At 36.3% G+C, this 13,122-nt stretch overlaps 1 protein-coding gene and 1 long non-coding RNA gene across 2 annotated transcripts in view; both read left to right on the forward strand.

Moving 5' to 3' along the window:
- Positions 1-7,004, forward strand: part of LOC107554352 (uncharacterized) — a 21,808-nt gene extending 14,804 nt beyond the window's left edge. Inside the window, exon 3 of the long non-coding RNA XR_001605049.1 lies at positions 6,938-7,004. This is a non-coding gene — a long non-coding RNA (uncharacterized lncRNA). The remainder of the gene's footprint in view (positions 1-6,937) is intronic.
- LOC107554351 (POU domain, class 2, transcription factor 2-like) overlaps positions 1-13,122 on the forward strand; it is a 68,997-nt gene that overhangs the window by 24,309 nt on the left and 31,566 nt on the right. The window lies entirely within an intron of this gene.

Raw genomic sequence — 13,122 nt, forward strand, 5'->3', positions numbered from 1 at the left:
TATAGCTGATGAAAGTTCATAATGATGAACAAAGGCATAATTCTTGTGGTATGTGTGATGTTTTGTGCGTTTTTGATGACGTATCCATTATAAATGTTTGTGTGAAGCTACTGTAGATTTTCTTGACAAATGCATTGATGTGTTTTGAAAGTGTTTGACCTAGGGATGCACCGAAATGAAAATTCTTGGCCGAAGCCGAACAAAATGAAACACTGGGCTGAAGGCCGAATACTGAAAACGGTTTTTCAAATTTTTTCCCCATTTTGCCAATTTTTTTCCCCATAGCATAAATTAAATAGCCAAAATGTGCTTTAAAAATTATTTACTTAACGCTGAACATTTTTTTTAACATTCTAATAGACATTATACCAATAAAACACCATTTAACTTGAAATTAATAAGTTGGTAAAATAATATTTTTTCTTGAATCAGGCATGTATTTTTTTACTGTACAAATAAATGCAGCCTTGCTGAGCAGAAGAGACTTCTTTTAAAACATTAGAAAATATTACAGATCCCAGTCTGAACACTGTGTGAATGCTATAATAAATGTATTAATAGAGCTGTTGTAATTATTATTATCCTTATTATTGTCTTTTTTATTTTATTTTACAGAACAACAGTACAATTACAAAAATTACATTTATTAATGTTGATGGAGTTCTTGCTTTTTCTCAGCTTTTATTTTGGCAGAAATCCATAGGAAGACCTCAGTGCTTCTTTTTATTGACAACAGTAGATTTATAAATAATTCTCATTGCGAATATGGGAAGACGTTTGTTGCACGTATCGCAATGTCACATGCCTTGTAAAAATTCATAAAAATGCTACTGAGCAACTGACGAATAACACTATTTCAGCGCAGATTTTCCTCACGCTTTTTACTTTGAACCCTGGCGCCGCGCAGCGCTGTATGAACACATGCAATTCGTGTGTGTATTAGAAAACACAACGTTCTGCAGTTTATTTAATTGTTTATTACTTTGAACCCTGGCGCCGCGCAGCGCTGTATGAACACATGCAATTCGTGTGTGTACTAGAAAACACAACGTTCTGCAGTTTATTTAATTGTTTAAGGGCATTTCGCGATTTCAGTCATCATACAGTAACCAGCAACAACCACCCCTTCCTCTTCTCATCGAAGACATGCGATGCAGTACTAAACAGTCTCTCACGGCTGGTGATTGTAATGATTTTTGTGTCTTTCACGGACACTTTTAAATGCTTCCACACTGCCGACATGTTTGTTGCATTAGTGCGTGCCTCTATTTGATTGTGTCACGTCATTGTTCGGTACAATTTGTTTGGTCTTTTCGCTTATTTGGCCGAAAATAGCAACAAAAGCTCTTTCGGTGTTTGGCCGAATAATTTTGGTTGCCGAACATTCGGAGCATCCCTAGTTTGACCACAACTTTGAATGTTCATTATGAGCCCAGTAGCACTCACAATATTAATCAAAACACACAATTACAACAGCAAATCTAAATGAGCCAGTATTATGACATACACCAAAAGTGACTCCAAAATTTGAAGATATTGGACATTGTATGTTAGTTGCAATTGATCTTTTGATCCAAATTTACCTCCAAAATCCAAGAAAATCAACTGTTGATGGTTTGAATATAATGACTTGTTTGCCTACTTTAACCAGAGTTGATGAAAGTTCACAATGATGAACAAATGCTCAGTTCTTGCGGTGCATGTAATGTTTCATGCATTTTTGGATGACATATCCATTATAAGCGTGTGATGTTCCGATACAATTTTTCTATGCATTTTGGAAGTGTTTGACTACAATTTCAGTTGTTCGTTATGAGTCCAGCAGCACTTGCAAGATTAATCAAAGCACACAATAACAACCGCAAACGTGAATCAACCAACATTATGATATGCACCAAAAGTGCCTCCAAAATGTGGAGATATTGCACATTGTATAATGTAATTTGCAATAGATCTTTGAGACTGCCTTTCAAATTTATCTCTTAATATCCAAGTAAATCAACTGTGGTTGGTTTGAATATAATGAACTATGTTGCTTAATTTAACCAGAGTTGATGAAAGTTCTTAGTGATGAGAAATGCATGATTCTTGTAGTATGCATTATGTTTTAATGCGTTTTTGAATGTATCCATTATAAATGTTTGTGTGTCGTTCCGATAGAATTTCTTGACATACGTATTGATGCGTTTCAAAAAGTGTTTGACCTCAATTTCAAATCCTCATTATGAGTCCAGCAGCTCTCGCAAGATTAATCAAAACGCGCAAGAATAACAGCAAACCTGAATGAACCACAAAACACTTGGCTGTTAGTAAATACCACAGTACACAGCAAATGACCTTTCGCATGTAACAGAAGCACAGACTGTGAAAGCATGTGAAAGAAACACACCGTTGTGTCATTATTAGCTTCTCAGCAGACATGCATTCACATGTTTTCCCTCTGTGTGGTTCAGTACGGTACGAGAGGTGGAGGTGAGCGGCGCATGAATCGTTGAATCACAAAGAGACACATGTAAAGGGTGAATATGAATCAAAACATATTTTAACGTCAACTATTTTTTTTTGCACTGAACGATTTTGTGTGAATGTGATTGTAATGTCCTTTCTTTGGATGGTGTAATTGAATGATTATCAGAATTTGAGATTGAGATCGGGACAAAACGAATAAGACAGAATTTGTCATTTCACATGCATGAGTTCTTAATGTGGTATCAGAAGTCACTGAGCTGTAGAAAAGACAGAAATCTCAAGGAAATTATATATTTTCTTTGGTATTGCTATATCAGTGTAAATCACAGAAATGTGCACAGCCTTCAGAATGTTTGGTATAGGCTACTCGGTTAAACTTATTTTAAAAATATTTACTGAACATTGTTCAAATTTGCTTGACGACAACAGACCGTGGAGGATGATGATAATAGTTCATTGTGTAGCTGTAAAAGGAAATGAAACATTACTGTGTATAAACAATCTGTAGATGCAGTTTTTAAGACCCCTCTTTTAACACACACACAGATGCAAGCTCACATACACACGCGCTTTCGGCCCTAAAAGCCCCTTTTTTACTCCCTCAATTTTGTCCATTTCTCGTCCATCCTCTCGGCTTTTATATAAGAAGGCGGTGAGAAACCACATACAGAAAATAACACAAAAAGATGTGCTTGTCAGAATTATGAGCCTCACCGCATGTATACCTTGAAGATTTTTCCTCACTCCTTTATTTATCTGTCAGAAATTACACTGATGACAATTAGGTGTAAATGCTGGTAAACTGGAGTATGTGGTCACTCACTGTATGGCTATGCGACTATAGAAATGGTATATTGTGTGTGTCATTCTTCACTGCTGGAATTATTAAAACATTTGTCACTCTGACGGAGTGCTGGGAGATTGTTCTATCTATCTTCGTTGTGCTTTAATGTTATTTCAGCACCAAACGTGGTGATGGCCATATGGTCATTAGCATGGAGTCCGTGTTTAAGCAATGCTGAATACTAGAGCATTTCCAGTCTAATTATTGTTTGAAAAGTGTCACATGAATACAAGTAATGCTAATGAGTTGTCAAGTTGTCATACAGCATAGTGTATATTGTGTATGCTGTGCTTAAGAATGCAATACAGCCTGTTTACTAACATATTGTATTGAATTATTAGCTACCTATAGCTTTTTATTCTTTGTACTATTTTTTTTATTAGCTAAAAATTTGGTTTTTAGACTTATGATCATGAAGGCTGCATTTATTTGACCAAAAATACAGTAATATTATGAAACGGTATTAAAATGTAAAATAACTGTCTTCTAATTGAATATATTTAAAATGTAATTTATTTCTGTTATGTAAAGCTGAGTTTTCAGCATCATTACTCTAGTCTTCAGTGTCACATGATCCTTCAGAAATCATTCTAATATGCTGATTTGGCGGTCAAAAACATTTCTTATAAATATTGAAAACAGACGTGCTGCATAATATTTTTGTGGAAACCGTAATATTTTTGTGGAAATCTGATTTTTATGAATTATGGATTCTTTGGCAAACAGAAAGTTCAAAAGCATGGTATTTATTTGAAATACAAATCTTTTGTCATTACAATTGTCTTTACTGTCACTTTATAACAGTGCAATGTATCTTTGCCAAAAAAGTATTATTTCTCAAAAAAAAAAAAAAACTTTTGAACTTGAAAAAATTCAAATGAAATGATCATTTTTTATTATTCCCATTTTTTTTTGAAGCTGTAGAAACTCTTAATTAACGTGCATTTGTATAATTAAATAATAAATATGGTGTCGGGTGATCAGATTATTCATTTATTTAACTAAAATAACACAAGGTTGCGTAGAGTCACAGACATCGTATTGATGAAGAGCATCCAGAGAGGTCGTTGCGTGTTTCCATCTGTAGCGTTCCCGCAATGAGAAGGCTAGTTAACAGGAAGGGGGGAGGTGACCGTCCAGGGTTCGGAAATGAGAAATGACCCAACGCCACACCACCAACCCCTCCACCTCTCCCCTCCCTGACTGTCCCATCCCCCTCTCTTTTATCCTTCCCCCAGGAAAGAACACAGCAGAGGGATGGGTCAGGAGAAGAAGGGGTGGAAAAAAAGGTGGATGGGGGGTATAAGAGAGAGAGAGAGAGAAAGCATTAAAATTCATGGCCTTTTTTATTTTCCCCACTGAAAATCAATACCGTCTACTATGGATGAGGTGAACAGTGGACAACAGTGGTTGTGGGCAGGGGCGGATGGGAGGGGGGTGTTGGGGGTAGATAGATGGATGATGGTGGTGTGTGTGGGGTGGGGGGGATAGGTTGTTGTTCATTAAGTGTAAGCTGCAGCGGTGGGGACCTTCAGTAAGGGCTATTGTCCAGCGGCAGTGACATAAGGAAAAGGGGACGATAGGCCAAAGCAGGACTATTGAACAGGCGCAGGTACAAACGGAACACACGTGATTCTGAACTACTCACAGATTGATGGAACCAAGTATTAGGATAGGATTGGGCATTACCATCATGGAAGGCCTAGAGAAAATCTAGAATTCAAAACCTGTAAAAGAGCAATGTAAAATTAATAAGTCTTTAATTCATCATTATAATTAATCATTAGTCATAATTTACTCACCCTCATGTCATTTCAAACTTGTTTGCATTACTTTTTTCTGTGAAAAACAAAATAAAATATTGTGAAAAATGCTTTTTTCCCCTTCAGGTAAAGTCTGCGTTCCAGTGTTGTTTTGTATGGACACACACAATTCAAACGTTCTTCAAAATGTTTCCTTTCTGTTCCACAGAAGAATATAATTCATGCAGGTTTGGAACGACATGAGGGTGAGTAAATGAAGACAGAATTATCCCTTGAAGGTTCTGCTATTTCTAAGGTCAAATATGCACATTTGTGACCATGTGAAATCCTTTGTATGGACAAATTCGAATTTGAATCAGTTGTAAGCATCTGCAAACCTCAAAATGAATTTGAATCCCCCAAACTCCATATTGAATTTAAAGCACATTTGTGATGATGTGAAGCTCAAAATCGAATTTGAATCACTGCAAGCTTCACTCAAGTTCAAATCGATGCAAGTGACAAACTGAATTTGAATCACTGAAAGTTCCAAAACGAATCACTCCAACCTTTCTTGTTGCTTTTGAATCACTGCAAACTTCACAAAAATTTGAATCACTCTAAAATCCTTACTTAATTTAAAGCACATTTGTGACCATGTGATGCTCAAAATCAGATCTGAATCATTGCAAGCTTTGAACTGAATTCTAATCAAATGCTAAATTCTAATGCAAGTGATAACCTGAATTTGAATCACTGCAATCTTGAATCAAATTTGAATCACTGCAAGATCCAAAATAGACCAGAATCCTTTCAACGTCAAAATGAATTCAAATCGTTCAAAACTCTTTAATTTCAAAAAGATTTGTGATCATGTGAAACTCCAAATCTAATCAGAAACACTGAAAGCTTTGAATCGAATTCAAATCAGTGCAAGAGGCAAACCAAGTTTGAATCACTTTGTTCGTGAATAAATCTGAATCGCTTCAACCTTCTAATTGACCACGAATCAGTGCAAAAATGAATTCAAATCACTGTAACTCAAAATATAAATCACATTTGTGACCATGTGAACTCCTTTGTGCAGACAATCAGATATTCTTCCTTCTATTGAAGTACAAGATGCTCTTTGAATCATTCTCAAATCAAGCTGGAGAACATTTGTTCATGGAGCTCCAGTGCTACTTACCACAAATGAATGTAAAAATTTAACTTTCCACTCAAACTGTTCTGCTGATAATATGGTTTACAATGAAATTGCCCGTCTTCAAGTGGTCCAGAACGCTGCCTCTAGATTCCTTTTAAAAAAGAAAAAAAGGGATCACGTCACTCCGCTCTTGAAGACCCTTCATTGGTTGCCTGTTCAGTTTAGAATACATATTAAAATCGTATTATTTGTCTTTAAATCTCTGCACAATCAAGCTCCCATTTATTTATCTGAATTGCTGCATCAGTATATCCCCTCGAGAACTCTAAGATCTTGCGACCAGAACCTTCTTGTAATTCCGCATACCAGACTCAAGCGTAGAGGTGACCGTGCCTTCTCAGTAATTGGGCCTCGTCTTTGGAATGATTTGCCAGTGGAGATCAGAACGGCCCGTAGCCTGTCTATTTTTAAGTCTCTTTTAAAAACCCATTTGTTTTCATTGGCCTATTAGGACTATATTTTTGCCTATTGTATTTCTTATTTGTGCTTTAATTTTTGTATTACTACATTTTTATGATTACGTTTCTTACTGTGAAGCGCTTTGGTCAGTCTTGTGGCTGTTTTAAATGTGCTATATAAATAAAGTAAACTTACACTTAAATGCAAGTGTTAGAAAGATGCAAAATAGAAAACTGAAACCCTTTTCTATATTTATATATAATGTCCTCATATTAGAGATCTGCATGGGCTTTAAAGTGAAGCCCGAACCCGGCCCGTACCCGAGATTGTCTGACCCGACCCGTTAAATTTAGAGCCCGAACCCGAAATCTTTTTTTTTCCCCCAACAACAAATAGCCAATTTTAAAAAATGCTGTATTTCACGATTGCATGCAACGGTCAGTAAACAAATACATGTAAAGAAACAGAATCATTAAGGCATTAAGTATATATTAAGATATACAACTTAAAATAAATCGACCCATCTACATTCATTTAGGTACAATAATAAAAGCAAATCAAGGTAACAACAGCATATTAGACTTAGCTGATAACAGAATACACTGTAGTCCCATTTCTCGTCCGACCAGCGAGTGCTGGACTGCACATGCTAGTTAGAAACCATCTAGAAGAGCAAACTCCAGTTCACAAGGCAAAAGAAAAAACACTTGCCATTTATGAAAGTTTATGAACATCAGGTGCAGAGCTCACATAAATTCTGCCAAGTTTTTGAATGGTTGTATACGACAAGACGATAATTCTTCTATCGTGCAAATTATGGTCATTTTTGTCAGTTAAGGCTCGTTAGCATTCGGCCTGCTTTAAATCAGACAGAGATGCAGTGCGGTAAGATCACATTTATTTGAATTAATTAATTATATCATTTATTTTAATTAGCGTGCACGCACGAGAGAGAGAGAGAGATGAAAGTTGCATGTGTGAACCTGCGTCTGCGCGCCTCTCTCTACGAGCAATGAGGCTTAGTTTTTTCAAAAACAGCGATTTTACCCCCTCATTGCAGAGAAATATAACGTTGCGAGTCAGCCTGTCGAAGCTATTTTACTAATAAAAGTTTTCGTGCTGTGTTGTCGTGTGCAATAATGTGTGTGCGTGCGTCTATGAAAGCAGCATAGCCTGCATATAGTTTTAGTTTAGCTATAAACCCGAGCCCGACCCGAACCCGAAGCTATTCATTAAACATTAACCCTAACCCGACCCGAAACCCGAAAGTATTTCGGGACCCGTCGGGATCGGGTCGGGTAGCAGACCTCTACCTCATATGCAGACTGTCATTCTCCCATCAGATATGACAGCATCTTGTCCCAGCTAGTTCACACTCAGCGGTAGTCTGGTTTCTCACTCCATTCTCGGAGGCATGGAGAGACGCTCACCTCTCATACTTCCTCCCCAGGACACCAGGAAGCCCATTATGTTTGTGCATACATGTATGTCCAAACATGCACCCACACATACTTTTGTATATGGTATGCGCTCTGTGAGGGGCTCTCTGTGCATATACAGGACTTGTGAGGTTGGTTACTATGGAGATAGGTGTGGAGGTGTAGGCCCATGCTTTTTTTTTCCTGACATGGGTAAAAGAGTCATAAATAATGAAAAGGAAACTGCATTGAAATGCAAAGGCTGAGGCGTAGACATGTGGGTCGTATCGACATTTGTGAATTCTGGGATCCACACAGCGCAGAGTTTCTATCTCAGACCTGTAGAGCCTGAAAGGGACTGAAATGTAGCAGCATTTCTACTGATCTTGATAAGTTGTCGCTTAATATTTGTCATAAATTATAAAGGTTTTTATTTAGCTAAAGAAAAAGTGCCTGAGGTTTTTTTGTGCATTTACAGTAGCACATTTTTATGCATTTAGATACAAACAAACAAACAAATAAATAAATAATATGCAGATTTATTAATTAATTTATACATTGCACATAATTAATTGAGAAGTACATTTATGGTAACAATTGTTAATTGCATTGCATGCATCCTTAGTTATTTTGCATTCATTTATGTCATTCAAACTTTTTACATTAAGCATTTTTGTTTCTAGGGAAGTATTTTAATATGCATAAATGATTTGTGAATTAAGTCACCGAAAACATACATGCTGCTTTTATGCATTTACAGTAGCACTTTTTCATTGCATTTAGACAAAAAATAGAGAAACAAATGTATTAATTAATGCATGTTATTGAATGCATCTTTATTTTTCATTCGTCATTTAACATTTTTGACATGGTTAATTGTTTTTCTAGGAAAGTACTGCAATATGAATAAATTATTTGTACCTGAATTGTAAGTCACATAAAACATACATGCTGATTTTTTTCTATTTAGAATGCAATCCATTTTTTTTTCATAACTTGAATCATTGAACACTTATTCTTTTTAAACATAAGTGCAAATAAGCATGCTTCAAACTTAATTTGAATCACTAAGAGCTTTGAATCAAATTTCAATCAATATAATCTTCAAATTGAATGTGAACAACCACAACGATGAATTGAATTTGAATCACTGCAAGCTTTGACTCAAAATCAAATCAATTCATGCTTCAGACTGAATTTGAACCACTGAAAGCTGCAATGTTGTAATTTACTTTGAGTAACTGCAAACTTCAAAACTAATTTGAATCACTTTAAACTCCTTGTAGAATTTAAACCAATGCCAATTTGAATCCTGTTCAAGTCCATTCAGATTTTCAAAGTGAATTCTAAAGAATGCCATCTATGAATTTATGGATTTTGAATGACTGCAAGCTTTAAATCAAATTCAAATCCCCGCAAGCGTCAAAACAAACTAGAATCACTTTGTGCTTCGAAACCGCTTCGATTATAATGGGAGTGTTTTAGTTTAGCCATGCCACTCGCTCGCAGTATACAGTAGATGGGGTTTTATAGACTTTCAGATGACAGATAGAGGTTTGAATTGCACATTGAATCGTACTTTGAGTGGCCTTTTTTATATCTAAGATTACACATGGAGGTGGACATCACAGATATAGGCCTGAAGTACAGATAGAGGTTGAAGTGCATTTCATGCTCACAGTTGAGGATGTGTGTGTGTGTGTGTGTGTGTGTGTGTGTGTGTGTGTGTGTGTGTGAACGCGGACCCTTTGAAGTGGAAAAGGCCTCTGGTTGGCAGTAGGCCAGTGCATCAATGAAGGCAACTGGAGTTTGAGAGCCAGTGAGAGGCATTTAAGTTCCATTTCTCCCAGGCCTTACAGCTCAGGAAAGACCTGCTCTCTCTCTCTCTCTCTGTCGGTCTTTCACGCACGCCCTGACAGAGAGAGAGAGAGAGAGAGAGAGAAATCAGGCCAGACTTCTGCACTACAATGTTGGAGTGTGCCATAATTGAATATTTGTGTCCAGACCCGGACTGGCCATCGGGAGCACCGGGAGAATTCCCGGTGGCCTGGCGGCTGATTTGGCCCGCTGTCATGTTTTTGTTTTTTTTTCAGTTAGGCTATTATTATTATTATTAATATTTTATATTTATGCCTTCTCAATGTACCATAGAGATCATTTCCGATTTTTTCATTAGATAATAAATCGATAATAAATCATAAATCAGTTAGTCTTGACTGTCAGCGCTGCATGAATCAGCTCACGTATGTTCTGCGCTTCCGTCAAATGGTTCCGAACAGAACCGATGCGTGGGACTCGATGAAGGAGAGGAAGCGGCCAGAAGAAGCAGTGAAATGTAGCAACATCACTGACCTGTTCAGTGCTTCAAGTGCTGGTCAGTTTCATCTGTAAATAGGCTAGATAGTTTTGTCTTTATTAACGTAGTTGAGTATTAAACTGCTATCTGTTAGGCTATCAGTAGCACCCCATTATTATCATCATTCAGAATACTGTGCTTTTCAGCATCATTACTCCAGTCTTCAGTGTCACATGATCCTTCAGAAATCATTCTAATATGCTGATTTGCTGCTAAAAAAAACATTTATTATTATTATGTCGAAAACAGGGAATTTTTTTCAGGTTTCTTTGATGAATAGAAAGTTCCGAAAAACAGCATTTATCTGGAATGGAAGTCTTTTGTAACATTCTAAATGTCTTTAGCATCACTTTTGATCAATTTAAAGCATCCTTGCTAAATAAAAGTAATAATTTCTATAACCTATAACTATATTTTGGTATAGTGTATAATGTTACAAAAGCTTTTTATTTCAGATAAATGCTGATCTTTGGATCTTTCTATTCATCAAGGAATCCTGATCAACTGTTTTAAATATTGATGATAATAATAATAATGAATATGTTTCTTGAACAGCAAATAAGCATATTAGAATGATTTCTGAAGGATCATGTGACACTGAAGAAAGGTTTTTCAGTTTGAGGGGTTTCAGCTTGTTTATTTTCATCTAAAAATATGGCATGCGGTTGCTTCAAACAATGATATAACATCATTCAATGTAAATTGTGATAATCGTAATTAATAATCGCAATTACAATTTCAAGGGAATAATCGACAATTATGATTTTTGTCATAATCGTGCAGCCCTACTCTAAGCTACTAATATGTACATATTAGTGGTAAAAAAGTGTCCTTTTAAGTGTACTGCTCCAGTGACAAGCTGTTGTACCCCAAAAGGTACAATTTTGGCCCCTTTTTTTCTGTGTGGCCTGGATGAGTGTGAGATTTCCCGGCCTGAAATTGTGTCCCAGTCCGGCCCTGTGTGTGTCCAGATGTTTATGTGTGTGTGATTGGTTGCTGATTTTGAAGTGGCTTGTTAGACACACTAGCACAGTTTGGTTGACTTTCAAGTTTAATCATACAAGATGTATTTTTGTAGAAAGTACAAGCATACAACTGCAGTGGGAGACGCAAACACACTTCTTTCTTTAGTTCTTGTCTGCTAATCTGGCTTCACGTTGTCACTAATAACCGTGACACATAACCACACCCCTCACTTTGTCCATCTGTTTGCTCAGCAGTGATTTACTGTTTAGCGTCAAATACATGAGGTGGAAAACTGTGATTTATGCAAAATGCCTGATAATCTTGTTAACTCACCATATCTCAATCTCAGTATGCCATTTTTATTTATTTTGTGTGTGACTCGAACTTTTTTTGCCAAGTTTTTGAATTTGAATTGGAAAAAAAAAAAGATTTGTCACATAAAATTACAGACAGAAAGAGCAAAACAACTTTTTTTCAAGTTTCCCTTTCATAGACCCAACAAAACGCTCTCTTTTCTTTGTCCACCGCTGGCTTTTTTCTGTCCCATTTGCTTCGTACAACTGTTGCATCACTTTTTTTTTGCCAGCTCACAACCTATTTGCAGTACCCCCACAAAACACACAGCCGTCCTCCCTCTCTCTTTCTCTCTCTCTCTGTCTCTGTGTGTGTGTGTCTCTCTCTCTCTCTCCCCTTCTCTCTATTGATCTAGTCATAGTTTTCTGTCTTCAGCCTGCTGGCTGGCTGGCTTTAATCAATACAGATAATTGTCTGCTTTCTCCCGATGCCAAACAGTCTCTGTTTTTTCTCAATGAATCCAGGTCTTCCCCCAACTTACACACATACACACAGGCAGGGCTCACCTACCCGGGATCCCCCCCCCCCCCCCGTGCGTCTGATTTTTTGCTGGTGCAATGAGAACACGGCCTGATCCAATTTGTGTTGGTCACCAGTGTGAAATGGCGGTCTGCCGGGGGACCGGTGCTCTCCAAAGCCTCTCAGCTCTCTTCCTCTCCTCGTTTTTCTTTCTCTCAGCTGGTGATGTGCCACTCACCCAGCACCTCACCACCCGGGCACCCAGCATGACCACAAGCCAGCAATCAACACACACCACACATACATACATGTACATATACACACACACACACACACATACATGCAGGCACTGACACAAAGGTAAAGAAATTTTTTTTTTCAAGTTACACTGTTAAATAATAGTTATTAATATTATTAATAAATGATATTATAATATAAATAATATTAAAATAAAATATCATTTTAAATATTTATATTTTTAAAATGTAATATTTAAATAATGTTATATTTTAAATAATAATGATAATATTTTGTATATATAATATCCTTGTGAATACTTCTTTAAAAAAAAAACACCATGAAAAAAAAACTCCATATTAATGTGATGTTGATGTAACGTATTTATTCAGAAAGATCTGATCAGTTCTTACTGTAACTTTGATAAGACATTTATAGATGAAGCTCTCAGTCTCTTTTTTTTAAATAATCAGATTAATATGGATTTTTTTTGTATGTAATGTTTTTTTAATATTCACTGAGATCTAATTTTTAAGGTTACACTGTTAAATAATACAAATAATAATAAATTATATATGTTATACTGTAAAATTAGTTAAAAAAAGTTTTGATTTTAATTAATAATATTGATTTTTAAAATATAGTATTGTGTGTGTGTGTGTGTGTGTGTG

The sequence above is a fragment of the Sinocyclocheilus grahami genome, unplaced genomic scaffold (assembly GCF_001515645.1).
Source record: "Sinocyclocheilus grahami isolate Dianchi unplaced genomic scaffold, SAMN03320097.WGS_v1.1 scaffold498.1, whole genome shotgun sequence".
Lineage (NCBI taxonomy): Eukaryota > Metazoa > Chordata > Actinopteri > Cypriniformes > Cyprinidae > Sinocyclocheilus > Sinocyclocheilus grahami.